At 47.2% G+C, this 20,665-nt stretch overlaps 2 protein-coding genes across 7 annotated transcripts in view; one reads left to right on the forward strand and one right to left on the reverse strand.

The window, feature by feature from the left end:
• LOC144806644 (uncharacterized) overlaps nucleotides 1-20,665 on the reverse strand; it is a 352,101-nt gene that overhangs the window by 58,289 nt on the left and 273,147 nt on the right. For 2 of the 6 annotated variants that reach the window (XM_078672967.1, XM_078672962.1), the window contains exons 1-3: nucleotides 15,337-15,408; nucleotides 12,677-12,741; nucleotides 2,682-2,746 (exon numbers count right to left, since the gene is read on the reverse strand). The gene's annotated coding sequence lies outside the window, so the exon portion shown is untranslated. Of the gene's footprint in view, nucleotides 1-2,681; nucleotides 2,747-12,676; nucleotides 12,742-15,336; nucleotides 15,409-15,446; nucleotides 15,492-15,808 lie in introns of those variants that run through there. The other 4 variants (XM_078672963.1, XM_078672964.1, XM_078672966.1 and 1 more) reach the window with 4 other exon arrangements.
• LOC144806646 (uncharacterized) overlaps nucleotides 15,929-20,665 on the forward strand; it is a 195,014-nt gene continuing 190,277 nt past the window's right edge. The window contains exon 1 of the mRNA XM_078672969.1: nucleotides 15,929-16,116. The gene's annotated coding sequence lies outside the window, so the exon portion shown is untranslated. The remainder of the gene's footprint in view (nucleotides 16,117-20,665) is intronic.

Genomic DNA, 20,665 nt, shown 5'->3' on the forward strand with positions numbered 1-20,665 from the left:
TGGAAGAATGGTCTAGTGCTCTTATTGAAATGGAGAGAAAGAAGATTTTTTGTGCTATAGGGTTTATTGCTGCTTTAGTGATTTTGTCAACAATCACTTGGTCTGTTGAGAAGACAACTCCTGCTCGTGAGTTGTTTGTTACTACTACGCCAATACCGGAGGAGCACTTCTTCTTTACGCTCCTGTATCAGGAGCAGAAGCATCGTCAATCTTATCTCAACAACACTTTTATTCAGATGCTGCATCATACTCATAATGCTACAAACACAACCAATTGTTGGGTATGTGGGATGATGCCTGCTCATCAAAAGAAAGGAGGAACACCTTTTATACCTCTTCCTTTCTCACATAATGGCTCTTGTCGAGCCTGGTTCACTCTCTTGTTTGCAACCAGAAAGCCTACAGTAGGTGGACTTCTTTTCCGTTTGAATAAAGAGTGTTATCAAGACAAGGATGGGTACCCTCAAGCTAATGGAACTAAATGGGAGGAATACCGACCGAACAATATTTCAACGCCATATGTCTTCAGCAACACAAGAGACTCTGCCGAAAGTGAACGCTTTGTGATTTCTGTTACAAAGACTAAAGCAAACATGTGTACAAAGTGTTGGACAGATTCCTGTTGGAATAAGTGACTGCTTTACCGTTTTTAATATAGATGGAATAAATTATAGTTCTTTCCTAGCTTCACATAATACATACTTTGTATGTGGCAGCTATGGGTATTACCGACTACCAGCTGGGTGGTCGGGTGTATGTTATGTATCGTTTTTATTGCCCCCTGTATTTTTAGCACCTGCATCATATCATCGAGATCTTAAATTGTTTAGTAATATTACTATGAATCGGTATAAAAGGACTTTAATACAGATGATGTAGATGAAATAGATACTACTTTACAGCAATATGTGGACTTTAATCTAGGACTGTTTTTTTTGTAGGTGCTGCATTAAATAGTAGGAAAGTGCGACGATTGACTAGGATTGTGAAAGCTGTTACAAATCAGGCAGCTATAGCACTTGGAAATATTACTGAAGAACTGAAAATTGCTAGAGTTGTTGCACTCCAGAACAGGATGGTGCTAGATATTATGCTTGCTGACCGAGGTGGTTCATTTCGCATCATTGGTAGTAGTTGTTGTGTGTTCATCCCTGATCACACACCGTCAGTGTATAATGCGATAAATAAACTCCATAAGATTTCTTCAGAAATTCATACAGAAAATGGTACTTGGACTTTTGCGGGATGCTTTTGGACTCTAGTTTCTGCTTGGGGCTGGAAAATATTGACTGTGCTGTGTATCATAATTGCGATAATCTTTACATGTTGTATTTGTGTGCAATGTGGTCCAATATTATGCTCTATGTGCATTACTGCCTGTATACCAGCTAGGAGAAATACTGCAGATATGAAAGTACAAAGTATTTTAGACAAAGAAGTAGCTGAAACGATGAAAATTGGTATACAGGATGAATATTTAGACTATCCCAGGAAGTCGAATGTATTCAGCTAATGCTGAAAGGGTTGTCTGTTGTAATTTAACAGCAATTAGATTAAGCATTAGCAGAAGACATTCTGTATTTGGCAACTATCGTAACAATTCAGTCGACTCCATTTTGTATTTGCGGCAGCCATTTTGTCCTTCAAATGCTGCCATGTGCTCACCGTGTGTTTTGTCCTACTTCCTTGTTAACTGCGCTCGAAATCTGCCCAGCGACAGGCTATATTTAGTATCTCCTGTTTTAGCGCATGCCCGGTAGAGTCTACAGCTGTTAGTAATTAGTTCCAGATAGGAATGTGTTTTCGAAGGTCGAGAACCGTTAACTCTGCCCACTCATCGATTGTGCTTCTAAAATGTCCTTATATGTACATAAAACTCATTCTTGTGTTTTGTACCACCTTCTTTGAGCCCCCTCTTAGTGTATAAAAGGGCCATGTGCTTTAGTTCGGTGTGCTACTCCATACAATACTGAAGGGTGTTGTATGGACCGTAGTACCACCTCCGGAGGTTAATAAACTATACTTTTCTATTTTCCAGTTTCTGTGCCAACTTCTTCCTATGGTCTGAGGACTTTGTGCAGAGAAGGGCGAACCCCTTGCACTGGTAGACCTAGCTGAGGTTTACTTCTACACTGGATAGGCCGCACCTCCACTGCACCCCCAGCCCAGGACAGGTCTCTCCTCCTTAGCACAGTACAGACCTCACCTCTTCTGCACCCCCTGGACAGGTGTCAGGGTGCATCAAAAAGTAATTAAAGCTCTTCTTTGTCTCGCAGTATCTGCCATTGAAAGTGCATTGCAAAGATCACCCGCTCGCAAAAGGTCGCAGGCGATTATAGCGCGGAACCGGGCATTCTCCCCTATACTACCAACAGGGAGGACCGCGGTGGAAGTTGCCGGTCTAGTCCTGAGTTCCTGGACACGGGCGCGAGGTCTAGACCAGCTTTGAAGTGCGCCGGTTGATTCTAGAACCGAGGCACCAATGGATTTTTTTTAGAGATTAGTGATATTCTTTCTGTAGTCTAGTTAGATGGAAATAGCGCAATTTTTTGCCAGGCTTAGGCGCATGTTCGAGCACTTTGGTGCGTCGGTTAGTTAGTTTGGTAATTTAGAACTAGAGAGAAATACCAATTTAAAATGAATAGGAAAAAAGAAATATAAAGAGAAGAATTAACACTTACCCATTGAATACTTCAGTCCCTGATTTCTTCGTTGCTTGGTTGATGACGGAGGCTCCAGAAGGTTTCTAAGGGAGAAGTAAGAAGAATTCAGAAGATAAGAAAGTAAGGCAGTGAGTGAATGAACGAATGAGTGAAAAAGAATAAACGAACTCACAGAGTTAAAGGGTGCGAAAAAGTTGTTTATAATGCAGGTTACCAATGAATAAAATACTTTAGGAGCAAAAGCCATAGGCTCTCTGGGAAAGGAAATATATATTGTGAGAAGTTGGCCTGGTAGGGGATGTTTCCAATTCTGGAACCACCTACTACCTGACCAAACAATCCCCTTATGGTGTCTGGTTGTAAGTCAACCTTATTAGACAAGCTATCCTAGGGGTAGCATGGACTAAGCAGCCTAAAGGCTTAACTTAAGAGGTCGTGTTAAGCGAGCTGTTTTACCACATACAATCCTGTAATACCAAATGAAAGGACACCACACAAGTATATATTATAAAAATATATGTATTTATTACTAAAAACAATCCCCAGTATTCTTTATGAATAAAGGGGCACAAGCGTTAAATCAAAAGCACTGTTTAAACATACAAAGTTGCACAATTATGGATGAGGGTAGGGGGCCACTCAAACCATATACTAAACAAGTGGTATAAGAGATGCCACTCGAGCAGTGGTTAGGCCTAGGGCCTAGGGAATCGCTGGGAGCAGTCAGGACAAGCAATGCTGAAGTCGGGAATGGCCCTCGGGATTCGGGAGATGTGCGGAAAGCGCACGCATGCACCAATGTTAACCAATGGTGCGTAAAAGTTGTAAAGTTAAAGTTTAAGGACACTTCCGCTGAACCTAGAGGAACAAAACTTAACACACAGACCCTAGAGATGTGCACCAGTGTGGGAACACCGGCGGAGCAAAGTTACCTCACCCACAGGAAGTGGGTGCACAGGGTCGAAGAGGCGTCGGGTTTTGACACGCAGGTTCTTGGCGCTTGAAGCTGAAGACGCTGCAGGCGATGTGAAGGAGAAGTGTCCGGTGGATCCAAGGGTGGATCTGAAGTGGTGAAGACCTGAAAGCAGAGGGGACAGTGTTCAAAGTCACTGGCCAGTGACCACCGTGGAACCAGATTGGAACCAGGCAAAGTCGGGTGCAAACAGGTGATGAGGTGTTGCTTCTCTCTGCAGCCACGTAGACACGAAGAGGTCGAGGACGTCCAGGAGTCGATCACGAGCTGTCCCTCGAAGGCTCTAGCTGATGGCGGTGTCGGCAACTCGATTGAAGCAAACAAGCCTTGGCTAATGCAAGCCACGGGGAAAGTGAAAAAGGCTTATTACTCGGACCAGCAAGGTCAGAGCGGGTACTCCTTTCTACAGGAGCGAGGGCAGGTCTGGAGCAACCAGACCCACAGTGTAAATTGTAGGTTTCGTCACCAAGATGGCCGCTGACCACGTGACAAGCGGCCGGGATGGCGAGTCGAGTGGCACAAAGCAAAAGGGCCCCACGCAGATCGTGGAGATGCTGGAGGGCTGATCTTTGGTGCAAATGCTGCTTGATTGTGGGGCTTCTCAAACCCCAAAGCACAGAGTCGAGGGTGCCTCGGGTGCTGCGCAGTCAGCGTCTCGGGGGTCTTTCAAGATGTCCGCTCCCACGTCTCTCGGTGCCTCCACGGGTCCCTTCTTTGCAGGGACTGTGGATCGGGCTGGGAGAAGTCTGGGAAGCTGGGTCTTGTCAGGCTCTGCACTCGGGCTCCGGCGGGAGGCGGCGGCAAAGCAGACTTCGAGGTGCTGGGTGGTGCCTGTGTTCACAGGGTGGCCCCTCCTAGGCCACAAGGGAGATGCTCTTCAGTCTTCTGTTCATCAGAATGTCGAAGTCCAGTCGTCTTCTTAGTTTAAAGGTGATTTCAGGATGATCTGCTGTGCTAGGGCACTGCTCTCACTCTTATTCCAATCTGAGGGGTGGATCTCCTGCTAGGTCCCTCCCTATGGGTGGGACCAGGAAGGGGGGTGGTTACACCCCCTTTCCTTTGTCCAGGTCTCACTGGAGCTGGGGCTGGGCTGCCCCAGAACCGGTTTGACCGGATTATGCAAGGGGAAGCCTTGTGCTCCCCAGGCACTGTCTGGTTTCTTTCAAACCTCCCTGCTACAATACACTATCTCCTGTCTGGAGGGCGGTGACACCCTCCTGTGACAGGAAACCCTTTGTCCAGGACCCATTTGGTCGAGTTTCAGTCAACTGCAGGGGTCCAGACATTTGTCTGTGGCAGAGGCATCCATTTTGTGGATCTTAAGGTCTTTGGAGAAATCAACCGCATTAAAGCAAAGTAACATGTCTTACCCCTCTAGAGGGGTGGAATGCCATCCCCGTCGCCAGAACTGGCGAGGGGATGGTATTCCAAAGCGTATGACACCTTACACGACATGTTTTGATAAAGCCAAACCAAAGTTGCTAAATAACCGCGAGGATTATAAGGCACTTAATAGTATATGGTATGGCATTATCCTGAAACAGCTTAGGGATTTGTTCCCGACGGCTGCAGACAGGCTCAGCTCATGCTAGAGCTCCATCTCACATAAAAACCATGCACCCAGCCTCCAGGATTGGTGAGGCCTGTCTATAGGAGTGGCTCACAGGTTTACATGTGTCCAGATATAGGTTTAGACATAGGTATACTATATCTAAGCAAGGGGTGTGTACACCACCTTACCCCAGCTGAGTGATCAGCCAGTTGTGTCAATTTAAGAACCAGCCAGGGGTGGCAAAAGATATGCTGCAGGCCCTGGTAGGCCTTAGTGGCTCCTGTGCCCTGTGCACCTATAGTGCATTCTACAGGGGCTGACAAGGAGTCCATTTCCAATTGGTATGTACCTAGGGTACATGGAATCCATTTTACAGAGAGAGCAGATGGCCTGGGGCCCTGATTAGCAGGGAACCAGGTCAACTAAGTCAAAAAACCAGCTAAACACAGGCAAAAAATCTGGGGTAACCATAGTCAGGTAGCCACCTTCCTACATATATATATATATATATATAGAGAGAGAGAGAGAGAGAGAGGGAGAGAGTTAGAGAGTAAGAAAGTGGAGAAGGAATTGAAGAAATTTAGTAATGGTGTGCTTTTCTGTTACATCGATGAGTAAACATTTTGTAAAGAAATGTCCCAAGAAGCCAAAAACCTTCAAGAAGTAAAACTCTCTGCACCACTAGTAGAAGGAGTTGGGCTGGTGGTTGCTAACAAGGATACAACGCCAATTTCTCATCAAGTGGCCAATATTCTACAATCTTCTGCTCCACACCTTATTCTGATGAGGAACCTAGGATTTCAAGACAGAGTTCTTTCAGGAGTGGGCGTGATGCTGGACTCCGGTGCTACGGGGAACTTTCTCCCAGATATGACGCACCTCCTCTGCACCCCCAGCCCAGAACAGGCACCACCTCCTCTGCACCCCTGGACAGGCCTCACCTGCTCTTAACCCCCTGGACAGGACATGCCTCACCTCTTCTGTACCCCCGGAAAGGCATCACCTGCTGTTAACCCCCTTGACTGGACATGCCTCACCTCCTCTGAACCCTTGACAGGCCTCACATGTTCTGTACCCCCATGGACAAGACATGCCTCACCTCCTCTGCACCCCCTGGATAAGCCACGCCTCCTCTGCTCCCCTGAACAGGCATCTCCTCTGCACCCCTCATTACCCGCCTCACCTCCTCTTTTCCCCCTGGACAGGTCTCACCTGCTCTCCTCCCCATGGACAGGACTTACCTTCTCTGCACCTCTAGGACAGGCCTCGCCTCCTTCGCAACCACCCCACCCCTGAAAAGGACATGCTTCACCTCCTTTACACCCTTTGGACAAGCCTCAAATCCTCTGTACACCCCCCGGGCAAGCCTCACCTCCTCTGCAACCCCTGGACATGCCTCACCTCCTCTGCACCCCATGGACAGGCCTCACCTCCTCTGCACCCCATGGACAGGCCTCACCTCCTCTGCACCCCATGGACAGGCCTCACCTCCTCTGCACCCCATGGACAGGCCTCACCTCCTCTGCACCACTCTGGACTGGCCTCACCTCCCCTGCACCCTTGGACAGGCCTCACCTCCTCTGTACCCCCGCGGGACAGGCCTCACCTCCTCTGCACCCCTGGACAGGCCTCATCTCCTCTGCTACCCCTGTACAGGCCTCACCTCCTCTGCACCCCTGGACAGGCCTCATCTCCTCTGCTACCCCTGTACAGGCCTCACCTCCTCTGCACCCCATGGACAGGCCTCGCCTCCTCTGCACCCCCTGGACAGGCCTCACCTCCTCTTCACCACTCTGGACTGGCCTCACCTCCCCTGCACCCTTGGACAGGCCTCACCTCCTCTGTACCCCCGCGGGACAGGCCTCACCTCCTCTGCACCCCTGGACAGGCCTCATCTCCTCTGCTACCCCTGTACAGGCCTCACCTCCTCTGCTCCCCCTGGACAGGCCTCATCTCCTCTGCTCCCCCTGGACAAGTCTCACCTCCTTTCCTACCCCTGGAGAGGCTCCACCTCCTCTGCACCCCTGGACAGGCATCACCTCCTCTGCCCCCTGGACAGGCATCACTTCCTCTGCCCCCTGGACAGGCATCACCTCCTCTGCCCCCTGGACAAGCCTCACCTCTTCTGCACCCCATGGACAGGCCTCACCTCTTCTGCACCCCATGGACAGGCCTCACCTCTTCTGCACCCCATGGACAGGCCTCTCCTCCTCTGCACCCCTGGACAGGCCTCACCTCCTCTGCACCCCTGGACAGGCCTCACCTCCTCTGCACCCCTGAGAAAATCAACTCCCCAGCACACGTATTTAAGTAAGATGTGGTTTCCCTCCAAGTTAAAAACAAGTACAGTAAATGAGTCACAGAATATACACAATTCTTTCTTTCTTTTGTCTTGTTCGCGTTTTATTCTGGTGTTCTCGGCCACAACCAACGCGTGTTTCGTCGCTACAGGGTGTGATCCCGCGACTTTATCAAGGCTGTGTAAAAAATAAAAGGTACAGAACCATGGTCTAAATAGAAGTCACATCCTTGTCAGTCATTGGTATTATTTTTTCTAAAATTAAATACGGCCACAGGGCATATAAACTAAGTTTGTTGTCTATGTTGGGTATACAAACAATAGTAACCTAACCTTGTTGAGACGATACATGTAAAACAAGCATTTACAATTCAACGGTCTCACCTTTGCCAAAGTTAGAGCTATTGGCATTGTAAATGACAATTTTTTTATTTATGTGTTGGTTTTGAAAACCGATAAATAAATGGCATTGTCATTTACAATGTCAATAGCTTAATTTGTCGCATATGGCACAGAAAGAACTGAGCGATGAGAGACATCACATAGAAAAGTAGAGCAACAAGTCAAGCTAAGGGAACACAGGGCAACCTAAGGCATTGCAGGCCTTGAGTAAAGCGACACAGCAAACACAGACAACTAATGGAGTCAGTAAAACGACACAAGAGAACCTACGACAAGCCTTTAAACAAAACAACACATGGCAAACTAAGACAACACACGACAAAGCGGGGCACCAAAAGGGAAACAAACAGAAAATAAACCAAAGTAATATATGCCTCACATTTCAGCACAAAAAGTAAGACAATTCCAAACAGGCTAAGGCACAAGGCAATCTAACGCAACACACGAAAACTACCTTAACACGAGGTACCCTGAGGTAATTAAAAGCAAACCATGAAATGCAAAGTAGGAAAAATAGCTATTGTGAAATGTAGTGCTCACAAGAAAGTTACAGATAAGGTGGGACAAGGTAATGCCTTTGCAGATCGAGTGGCACGTGAGACTGCGATGCAGCCCAGCACTACTTCCATGTATGTAGTGAAGTTGCAAGCTGAGCGGTGACACAATGCTAGGCAAGAAGTATTAGAGATACAGAGAGCCGCTTCTGAGAAAGAACGGGAGCAACGGTCTAAAGATGGAGAGTTGGAAGATGAAGGTTGTTGGCGAAATAAGCAAATGAATAAATGGAAGTTGTCCATAGCTTTTGTACAACCTGTGGATCAGATGGCACATGGGCTGGCACATGTTGGAGCTTCAGCAATAGTGAAATTGCTTACGTAAGTTTGGGAGCATACAGAAATTGGTAGCACAGCTAAGAGAGTAGTACAATCATGTATGATTTGTTTGCAATTTAATCCTGGAAAAGGGACACAAACTCCTGCAGGAGAGTTTGCTACACCAACTGCACCTTTTGAAGTTTTGCAAATGCGTTATATTCAGCTTGAACGCTGTAATAATCTGAAGTATGTCTTGGTGGTGGTATGTGCCTTTAGTAAGTGGATTGAGGCGTACCCCACAAAGGACTTCACTGCTATTACTACGGCAAAGGTGCTTTTGAAGGAATTCTTTCCTAGATATGGTGTTTGTAGACTTTTGTGGAGCGATAACGGACCTCACTTTATAGGGAATGTTATCAAGTATATCCTGAAAGGATTAGGGATCAAACAGAAGTTCCATGCGGTGTTCCACCCGCAATCAGCAGGATTAGTGGAAAGATACAATGCTACTCTGAAGTTGAAATTAACGAAAATACAGGTTTTTACTTCTTTGACTTGGCCAGATGCGTTGCCACTGGCATTGTTGTCTATTAGATCAGTTACGCATTCCCGGACAGGTCTCACGCCCTACGAGCTTGTGTTCGGGAGGCCAATGAATATCTCGGGAGTTCCTAAACCAAGTTCTATTTATGATGTACCTTGTGTCTTAATGAATGACTATTTGCACAATTAATTGATAACTTGGTTTCTATTCATCAACAGGTTCGAGAAGCACTTCCTGATAGATCTAAAGGTGAAGCCATGAACTCCGACTGGGTGGCTTCGTCATGGTGAAGTCATTCGAGAGGTCGAGCAGTCTGGAGCCGAGGTGGCGCGGACCAGAGCAAGTATTACTTGCTACGAGGACAGCGGTTCGAGTCACGAATCGGAGAACTGGGTCCACAGTACTCGCTGCCGGAGAGTACGTCCTGCCTTGGTGGAGCCTGCTGTGTTGACCGACCATCGAGAGGTTTTGACTGCGGAGAAAGGCCACGCCGTGACACCTGACGGATCTGAGGAGTTCTTCCCGGACCCGACAATCCCTGGAGCATCGAGATATAATTTGAGGCTGAGGAAGGAGTTTGCAGTACCTGTGAAAGTTGTCTGAGCATTCCCTGGGTCAGTGAAACGGAGAGCCCATGTTGCAAGGGCGGGGGTCAGCCATGCATTAGAGTAGTGACACCCGTCTTGGCCCGTGGTGAAGAAATCAACGGCTAACCAGGGGTAAGAGCTCTGACGACTACTTTAGTTTCTGGAAGAATTGTCTAGTGCTCTTATTGAAATGGAGAGAAAGAAGATTTTTTGTGCTATAGGGTTTATTGCTGCTTTAGTGATTATGTCAACAATCACTTGGTCTGTTGAGAAGACAACTCCTGCTCGTGAGTGGTTTGTTACTACTACGCCAATACCGGAGGAGCACTTCTTCTTTACGCTCCTGTATCAGGAGCAGAAGCATCGTCAATCTTATCTCAACAACACTTTTATTCAGATGCTGCATCATACTCATAATGCTACAAACGCAACCAATTGTTGGGTATGTGGGATGATGCCTGCTCATCAAAAGAAAGGAGGAACACCTTTTATACCTCTTCCTTTCTCACATAATGGCTCTTGTCGAGCCTGGTTCACTCTCTTGTTTGCAACCAGAAAGCCTACAGTAGGTGGACTTCTTTTCCGTTTGAATAAAGAGTGTTATCAAGACAAGGATGGGTACCCTCAAGCTAATGGAACTAAATGGGAGGAATACCGACCGAACAATATTTCAACGCCATATGTCTTCAGCAACACAAGAGACTCTGCCGAAAGTGAACGCTTTGTGATTTCTGTTACAAAGACTAAAGCAAACATGTGTACAAAGTGTTGGACAGATTCCTGTTGGAATAAGTGACTGCTTTACCGTTTTTAATATAGATGGAATAAATTATAGTTCTTTCCTAGCTTCACATAATACATACTTTGTATGTGGCAGCTATGGGTATTACCGACTACCAGCTGGGTGGTCGGGTGTATGTTATGTATCGTTTTTATTGCCCCCTGTATTTTTAGCACCTGCATCATATCATCGAGATCTTAAATTGTTTAGTAATATTACTATGAATCGGTATAAAAGGACTTTTAATACAGATGATGTAGATGAAATAGATACTACTTTACAGCAATATGTGGACTTTAATCTAGGACTGTTTTTTTGTAGGTGCTGCATTAAATAGTAGGAAAGTGCGACGATTGACTAGGGTTGTGGAAGCTGTTACAAATCAGGCAGCTATAGCACTTCGAAATATTACTGAAGAACTGAAAATTGCTAGAGTTGTTGCACTCCAGAACAGGATGGTGCTAGATGTTATGCTTGCTAACCGAGGTGGTTAATTTCGCATCATTGGTAGTAGTTGTTGTGTGTTCATCCCTGATCACACACCGTCAGTGTATAATGCGATAAATAAACTCCATAAGATTGCTTCAGAAATTCATACAGAAAATGGTACTTGGACTTTTGCGGGATGCTTTTGGACTCTAGTGTCTGCTTGGGGCTGGAAAATATTGACTGTGCTGTGTATCATAATTGCGATAATCTTTACATGTTGTATATGTGTGCAATGTGGTCCAATATTATGCTCTATGTGCATTACTGCCTGTATACCAGCTAGGAGAAATACTGCATATATGAAAGTACAAAGTATTTTAGACAAAGAAGTAGCTGAAACGATGAAAATTGGTATACAGGATGAATATTTAGACTATCCCAGGAAGTCGAATGTATTCAGCTAATGCTGAAAGGGTTGTCTGTTGTAATTTAACAGCAATTAGATTAAGCATTAGCAGAAGACATTCTGTATTTGGCAACTATCGTAACAATTCAGTCGACTCCATTTTGTATTTGCGGCAGCCATTTTGTCCTTCATATGCTGCCATGTGCTCACCGTGTGTTTTGTCCTACTTCCTTGTTAACTGCGCTCGAAATCTGCCCAGCGACAGGCTGTATTTAGTATCTCCTGTTTTAGCGCATGCCCAGTAGAGTCTACAGCTGTTAGTAATTAGTTCCAGATAGGAATGTGTTTTCGAAGGTCGAGAACCGTTAACTCTGCCCACTCATCGATTGTGTTTCTAAAATGTCCTTATATGTACATAAAACTCATTCTTGTGTTTTGTACCGCCTTCTTTGAGCCCCCTCTTAGTGTATAAAAGGGCCATGTGCTTTAGTTCGGTGTGCTACTCCATACAATACTGAAGGGTGTTGTGTGGACCGTAGTACCACCTCCGGAGGTTAATAAACTATACTTTTCTATTTTCCAGTGTCTGTGCCAACTTCTTCCTATGGACTGAGGACTTTGTGCAGAAAAGGGCAAACCCCTTGCACTGGTAGACCTAGCTGAGGTTTACTTCTACACTGGATAGGCCGCACCTCCACTGCACCCCCAGCCCAGGACAGGTCTCTCCTCCTTAGCACAGTACAGACCTCACCTCTTCTGCACCCCCTGGACAGGTGTCAGGGTGCATCAAAAAGTAATTAAAGCTCTTCTTTGTCACGCAGTATCTGCCATTGAAAGTGCATTGCAAAGATCACCCGCTCGCAAAAGGTCGCAGGCGATTATAGCGCGGAACCGGGCATTCTCCCCTATACTACCAACAGGGAGGACCGCGGTGGAAGTTGCCGGTCTAGTCCTGAGTTCCTGGACACGGGCGCGAGGTCTAGACCAGCTTTGAAGTGCACCGGTTGATTCTAGAACTGAGGCACCAATGGATTTTTTAGAGATTAGTGATATTCTTTCTGTAGTCTAGTTAGATGGAAATAGCGCAATTTTTGCCAGGCTTAGGCGCATGTTCGAGCACTTTGGTGCGTCGGTTAGTTAGTTTGGTAATTTAGAACTAGAGAGAAATACCAATTTAAAGTGAATAGGAAAAAAAAGAAATATAAAGAGAAGAATTAACACTTACCCATTGAATACTTCAGTTCCTGATTTCTTCGTTGCTTGGTTGATGACGGAGGCTCCAGAAGGTTTCTAAGGGAGAAGTAAGAAGAATTCAGAAGATAAGAAAGTAAGGCAGTGAGTGAATGAACGAATGAGTGAAAAAGAATAAACGAACTCACAGAGTTAAAGGGTGCGAAAATTTTGTTTATAATGCAGGTTACCAATGAATAAAATACTTTAGGAGCAAAAGCCATAGGCTCTCTGGTAAAGGAAATATATATATATATATATATATATATATATATATATATATATATATATAGAGAGAGAGTGAGAGAGTAAGAAAGTGGAGAAGGAATTGAAGAAATTTAGTAATGGTGTGCTTTTCTGTTACATCGATGAGTGAACATTTTGTAAAGAAATGTCCCAAGAAGCCAAAAACCTTCAAGAAGTAAAACTCTCTGCACCACTAGTAGAAGGAGTTGGGCTGGTGGTTGCTAACAAGGATACAACGCCAATTTTTCATCAAGTGGCCAATATTCTACAATCTTCTGCTCCACACCTTATTCTGACGAGGAACCTAGGATTTCAAGACAGAGTTCTTTCAGGAGTGGGCGTGATGCTGGACTCCGGTGCTACGGGGAACTTTCTCGCAGATATGACGCACCTCCTCTGCACCCCCAGCCCAGAACAGGCACCACCTCCTCTGCACCCCTGGACAGGCCTCACCTGCTCTTAACGCCCTGGACAGGACATGCCTCACCTCTTCTGTACCCCCGGAAAGGCATGACCTGCTGTTAACCCCCTTGACTGGACATGCCTCACCTCCTCTGAACCCTGGACAGGCCTCACATGTTCTGTACCCCCATGGACAAGACATGCCTCACCTCCTCTGCACCCCCTGGATAAGCCACGCCTCCTCTGCTCCCCCTGAACAGGCATCTCCTCTGCACCCCTCATGACCCGCCTCACCTCCTCTTTTCCCCCTGGACAGGTCTCACCTGCTCTCCTACCCATGAACAGGACTTACCTTCTCTGCACCTCTAGGTCAGGCCTCGCCTCCTTCGCAACCACCCCACCCCTGAAAAGGACATGCTTCACCTCCTTTACACCCTTTGGACAAGCCTCAAATCCTCTGTACACCCCCCGGACAAGCCTCACCTCCTCTGCAACCCCTGGACATGCCTCACCTCCTCTGCACCCCATGGACAGGCCTCACCTCCTCTGCACCCCCTGGACAGCCCTCACCTCCTCTTCACCACTCTGGACATGCCTCACCTCCTCTGCACCCCATGGACAGGCCTCACCTCCTCTGCACTACTCTGGACTGGCCTCACCTCCCCTGCACCCTTGTTACTCCATCGAATAGCATACAGGATATATATTATTGGAAAGGGTAAGGTTTTTGAGCCAGATACTGTGTTTTTGTGGTCTTGAATTCATACATTCCTTCCAGTGGGTTCTTAGTCTGATGAACTACTTTGGTGAAAACACTTGGAGATAGGTGATTTGGTAATGAACCGTGCTGGAATGCTTACTTCTAATACTTTAGCTGATATCAATGTTGACATGATGATAGTGATGACTACATGAAGGAATTGTCTTTCTATGACCTCCGAGCTTGAATTGCAATGTGCTTGGGGAGAAGCCATTTCCCGCAAAGTGACTTGATTTTTTCTTATAAATCAATGTGTTATATGCTAAATTAGTTCCCACAATCGATTATGAAAGAATGAACTATTAGAAAAAGAATGACGCTGATATACACAATCAAAGTATGAATTTAAATGTAAATTTAAGAATACAGTCAACAACATGCGACATGGGACATGAAAAATAATTGGGATGTAAAATATGATTTTCTTCTTTTTAGCCAGAGGGGAGATTTTTACAAATATTGATCAAGGTTTCCCATTGTCGCTGTCTGTATAGAATTGCATTGTTTTTAAAACACTGATGTATGTATGTATGCATACATGCTGGTTTTATGTTGTGGCACTTATGGTGGTTTTGTATGTTTTTGTGATTTACAGCCCTGAAGAAGTTCTGGTAACGGAACGAAACGCGTTGGCTGGTGTTTGTATGGACTATTAAAGGAACATTGAATTCCATATATTTTTCATCATTATTCACGATTCAGCGTCGGTATGAATGTGAACGCCCTAACGAGTTAATACTCTTCAACGAACTATTGGACATTTAACTTTGTAGCGGTGCTTTTTCATTTATAAAAAAATTTGGAAGAATATCCAAATTACCCATTGGCCTCAAAGATTATGAATTAATGTGAATACTGCTTATGCCTTTTGATAAAAGGGAGATGTTGCATGTCTAGTTTATTTTCTCCTTTTCTCTCCCTTCCCATTGGTCATGATAATGACGTAGGCAGGAATGTTCAGTAAATATTTATAGGAGAGCCACGCCCCTGTTACGGAGTCGGCTTCTTCCTTCACCTTTCGTGAGCTCGCTTAATTTAATAAAATACTTCACTTTCTATTTTACTCGTTATTGCATTTCTGTGACCTACATCACAACACCTCCTTTCAAAGCCGAGTTTACCCGAGCCCTGCCACAAATTGTTGAAGTCTATCAAGGCATCATTCTTTAATGCAAACACTGACAGTCACATGCGCCTGCTCTACGTGAAGGAAGGGCCCTCGGGTCTATGGTCAGCGCGGATCTCACCTCGAGAGTCCGAGTGACCCACAGGGAGCCGCTCTGGTATGAAACATGAATCCTCAGCGTGATGACCCGGAAGCTCTCAACCGACATGAACCCTGTGATCTCAGTCTCACCTTTCTACCGTCGCAGAGTCCAGCAAAGGATCCAAACATCAGCAGAGCTCACCCCGTCGCTCGGGGTGACTTCCGGTATCCCGACATAGCAACAAACGAAGGACTACGGCAATGGAAACGGGCGCCATCTTGGAATGGTGAAGATGTCAACTGCTCGTGGTCTGTACACTCATCAACTTCTGAGTTCTAGCAGCATTATACATCATAAGAGGGGTAGAGCGCATGCGCAGTTGTTTAATCAACCAGTCCCTCTTTAACCCACACTGTGCTGTGGGAATCAGCGTCTGTCCTCCGCGCATGCGCAGTTGTTAACCCATCGAACCCTCTTTAACCTGCCTCTTAGCTCAGTCCTGGGGCTTTACCGTGTTTGAGGGAAGACAGTGTGGACGGTCCCGGTTGTGTCCCCTCTCGGTTGGACTCTGCTGTCCCCTCTCTGGTGGCCGTGATCTCTCTGCGGTGTTGCTCAATACACAGTAACTAACTCTTACAGTTTAATGTGCTTCGCTATCCTCAGCGCATGCGCGGCCATCAGCAGTGGAAATCCTGCGCATGCGCACTCGTGACAATGCGTGTCCTGCGCAGCTGCAGGTCATCGGCGGCTCATGTCCCGCGCGCGGTCTGTGGTCCGTCGTCCCCTCAGGGCCGCTCCTCACAGAGCCACGCACAAGAGGTGAGGAAGACGAGGCCTCGAGGCAGCGGGGGCGGGGCTACGGCTGCGGGGGCGGGGCCAGTGGGTGGAGGCGGGGTCTGTGAGCTTGGAGGGGTCTGTGAATGAGGGGTCTGTGTGAGCGAGGCCTGGGGGCGGGGCTGCGGGGGCGGGGCCAGTGGGTGGAGGCGGGGTCTGTGAGCTTGGAGGGGTCTGTGTGAGTGAGGCCTGGAGGCGGGGCTATGGCTGTGGGGGCGGAGTCTGTGGGTGGAGGCGGGGTCTGTGTGCTTGGGGGGTCTGTGAATGAGGGGTCTGTGTGAGTGAGGCCTGGAGGCGGGGCTATGGCTGTGGGGGCGGAGTCTGTGGGTGGAGGCGGGGTCTGTGTGCTTGGGGGGTCTGTGAATGAGGGGTCTGTGTGAGTGAGGCCTGGGGGCGGGGCTATGTCTGTGGGGGGTGGGCCTGTGAGTTTGGGGGGTCTGTGAATCGGGGTCTGTGTGAGTGAGGCCTGTGGGCGGGGCTATGGCTGCGGGGGCGGGGTCTGTGGGTGGAGGCGGGGCCTGTGAGTTTGGGGGGGGTCTGTGAATGAGGGGTCTGTGTGAGTGAGGCCTGGGGGCGGGGGTGTGGGGGCGGGGTCTGTGGGTGGAGGCGGGGTCTGTGAGCTTGGGGGGGTCTGTGAATGAGGGGTCTGTGTGAGTGAGGCCTGGGGGCGGGGCTATGGCTGTGGGGGCAGGGCCTGTGGGTGGAGGCGGGGTCTGTGAGCTTGGGGGGGGGTCTGTGTGAGTGAGGCCTGGGGGCGGGGCTATGTCTGTGGGGGTGGGCCTGTGGGTGGAGGTGGGGTCTGTGAGCTTGGGCTGGGTCTGTGAATGAGGGGTCTGTGTGAGTGAGGCCTGGGGGCGGGGCTATGGCAGTGGGGGCGGGGCCTGTGGGTGGAGGCGGGGTCTGTGAGCTTGGGGGGTCTGTGAATGAGGGGTCTGTGTGAGTGAGGCCTGGGGGCGGGGCTATGTCTGTGGGGGTGGGCCTGTGAGTTTGGGGGGGGGGGTCTGTGAATGAGGGGTCTGTGTGAGTTAGGCCTGGGGGCGGGGCTATGGTTGTGGGGGCGGGGTCTGTGAGTTGGGGGGTCTGCGAATGAGGGGTTTGTGTGAGTGAGGCCTGGGGGCGGGGCTATGAGGGCGGGGTCTGTGGGTGGAGGCGGGGTCTGTGAGTTTGGGCTGGTTCTGGGAATGAGGGGTGTGTGTGAATGAGGCCTGGGGGCGGGGTCTGTGAGTTTGGGCGGGGTCTGTGAGTTTGGGCGGGGTTTGTGAATGAGGGGTCTGTGAGTGAGGCCTGGGGGGTGGAGGGTCTGTGTCTGTGGGGGCGGGACCTGTGAGTTTGGGCGGGGTCTGTGAATGCTGGGGCGGGGCCCGTGGAGGGGCTGTGGGGGTGGGGCCTGTGAGTTTGGGCGGGGTCTGTGAATGTGGGGGCGGGGTCAAAACAGCAAACCCGCCCCGCCTGGGGGCGTTACATTATACAGGGAGCGGGCGCCAATGTGTCTATGAGTTCGATTTCCGGCGTGCACCGACGCCAGTGCCTGTGCGGCCAAAGTTAAGGAATCAAAGAAAGGTAAGAAGAAAGGAATAGAGAGAAACAGAAAAAGCAATAAGAAATAGCAAAAAGTAAAATAACGATAACTAAATGAGAGAAATAGACGAACGATAGTAAAATGACTTTGGTATATTATATTCAATGGCACTTGTAATACGACGGCCAGGAATAACCCAACCACCGAACTCTAAATCAGGCTCTTAATACTTTGCAATGCTTCTGCTGTTAACTATGCAACATTACTCAAAAGTCATGACAAAGAGACATCTGGTCGTGCAACCAGAGTTTGGAGCTCGCACCCTCTGTACCTCCGCACCGCCACCTCTTTCCGCTTCTTCCGAAAGGACCTTAAAACTCTTCCAAAGACACGGCGACCAATAACTCTGACTGTTTCGTATTCCTCACTGGAGACTAGTTTGTTCTTACGCTTCGATTGTGGAATGTGTTTATTTGGAACCCTAATCGCTTTAACTTTAGTTTGCCGGGTGTAATTTTTAGCGAATTTATACTCTGTAAATGTGTTACCACAATATCTAATCCTATATACTTCGCTCTATCTTAAAGCGCTCTGACACCTCTGGGTAAAGTATGCGCTATCGAAAAATGCCTAAATAAACACAATGCCCTGCGACCAGGCTGTTGGGGACTCCTTGTCGCCCGTGGCCGTGGACTCACTGGGTCTGTAGACTAAAGACTTTTTAAATAATTTAATTTTAGTAGCCCGCTACTCATAACTGTTCAATTCCTCAGCCTCTGGCTTTTGGAAGCTTCATATGATAAAAGACAACATTATGTCAAAAGGTAACACTAGGGGAGTCAGATATACTGGTATGTAGAAAACATTACGAGGAAGGAAAAAACGGGAGACTCGCGTACATTTTTTTCTAAAGTGCACATGGCATCATATATTTAGAAAAAGGGATGTGCAGTTGTAACAGCACAATAAGGATGAAGGGCAATGGCAGCACAACTTGGACTTTGTGCACAATTGTGCTTGTGACACATAAACGTGGCAACGCAAGTGACAAGGTGAGAACAGTGAACGGCGCGTAGTGAGAGCAGGTGAAGTAATATATACAAGTGACTGTGTGGTTCAGCACGGTTTGATTCACAAAGGTTGCATAGATATGCCGTCAATCGCGCTGTGTGAGTCCACGACTTTTCAATCCTATGGATTCAGGATCATCTTCGTGACGGGGCTGCTGTATTTGAGGTAGTGCTCTCCATGGGGGTCCGGAGGAGTCGAGGTAGTTGAACTACTGTTCGTCAGCGGGTAGTGGATCCTGCGACAACAGATCTTGGCGAGTGTATTTGATTGGGGGCTCTGGAGGGGCAGAGGAGGCAGGTAGGGAGCCACGGCAGCGAGGAATGCTGACCCGGGAAATGGCGACCGGAAGGTTGGGTGTCGAGTAGCCAAGAATGAAACCACGCATTAGGGATTGGCGCGTTAATCAGCTGATAACCGCCACGGTTGTGTTTGGAGGCTTTAGGCATGATTCTGAATGCCGCCGTAGTCGGCGAATCTCAAGTTGCACATTCTTACCTTTCTTTTGGGCCTCTGCAACCACGTACTGCTGACCTCATCTATAAATGATGTTTTTGACACAAGTGTGTCCACATGAGCATCTTTTAATTTGGCTGATCTGGGACATGACCTGGGGCTTGCTGCAAATATTTTTTTTAAAGCCATGCTCTTGTATTTACAATCAGCAGAAGCTTGTGCAGTGAGGGCTGGTGCTGCTTCTGACCTCCCAATCAGTTTGTGGAAGTGCACTTTTTGTGAATACAGATCATGTCTACTCTCTTATCGTGCTTAAGTGCACAGGCCCGACGTGGCTGCCTTCACAGTTTTATCCCACACAAAAGTGTCTACTTGCACACCCGGCAGCCTTCTTCTCAAGCACCAAAAGACAGAGATGTTCACCGTCTCTTTCGCTAAATCTTGTTTTAAATGGAACAATTCTGTCCTTCTCTGCTTGGTGCTTCTGAATATATACAATGCTAACAATACAAGATCAAAATTAGATTTTGATCATACACAAGCGAAGTATAGCATTTTAAGTGACATGTTCTTGTTTCGGACAAATATATAACTTTTAAGTCACTTGTAATATAACAGCTGTAGTTAAAACTGGCTTGAGTAAAGCCACAGCAATTGCAGCCTATTTCATTGAAACCATTTTTATTACAAAAGCTGATCACTAGGGCAAATACGCGTCTTCTGTGGTAATATGTTAGATTGTGGTAATAAATACCTCTCTGCAGGCTTTAATGCAGTGTAATAGCAATTCCCCTATATTATATCCTTAGCCACTTTAACATATGCTTTTCATAATAAATACATCCGACCATATGTTTTTGCATATCTTTTATTAATAAATTGATCAGGCATATTGCCTACAGTAAAATTGATTGAAATTATTTTAGGGAGCTAGTAGCTAAGCTGAAGCCTTTTGAGAAAATTACATCTGTGTGCCTCAGCTTCTCACTCTCCTGAGGTTTGCCCAGTGCTGCGGCGGGCTGGGCAGCACTCCGAGTTAGCAGACTGTAGTTACTTTAAGTAGTAATGATAATTTATTAGCAGGCAGCTGATATTATCCGCGTTGGGGCCTCTCAAATCCTGTTTGGTACAGTCATTTCCCACACAGGGCTCGACAAATCCTAAAAATGTTAAAAAGCCTTGCAGATCTAGTGACTCAAATAATCTACTCAACCTAATTATAGTGCTCTTGACCCCTAAATTGGTTTCAAATTATGTGATCCTGGGCAAGTATTTTAATTTCCGCAAGATAAGACTAAAGGATTTTTTTCAAGAATAAACCTTAGCTTGTACTTTAGTCAAGGGTACACAGATTTGAACTTGGAATTATCTTTGAATTTCCAACCAGGTTGTATCCCCCCTGAAGGTTTGGCCTGAAGATGCTGCGATAAAGCAGATTGAGAATGTAGACATAAGGATAGCCAATTACAATAATCTTACACAGATTGAAAG

Source organism: Lissotriton helveticus, unplaced genomic scaffold (genome assembly GCF_964261635.1).
Source record: "Lissotriton helveticus unplaced genomic scaffold, aLisHel1.1 SCAFFOLD_590, whole genome shotgun sequence".
In the NCBI taxonomy this organism is placed as follows: Eukaryota; Metazoa; Chordata; class Amphibia; order Caudata; family Salamandridae; genus Lissotriton; species Lissotriton helveticus.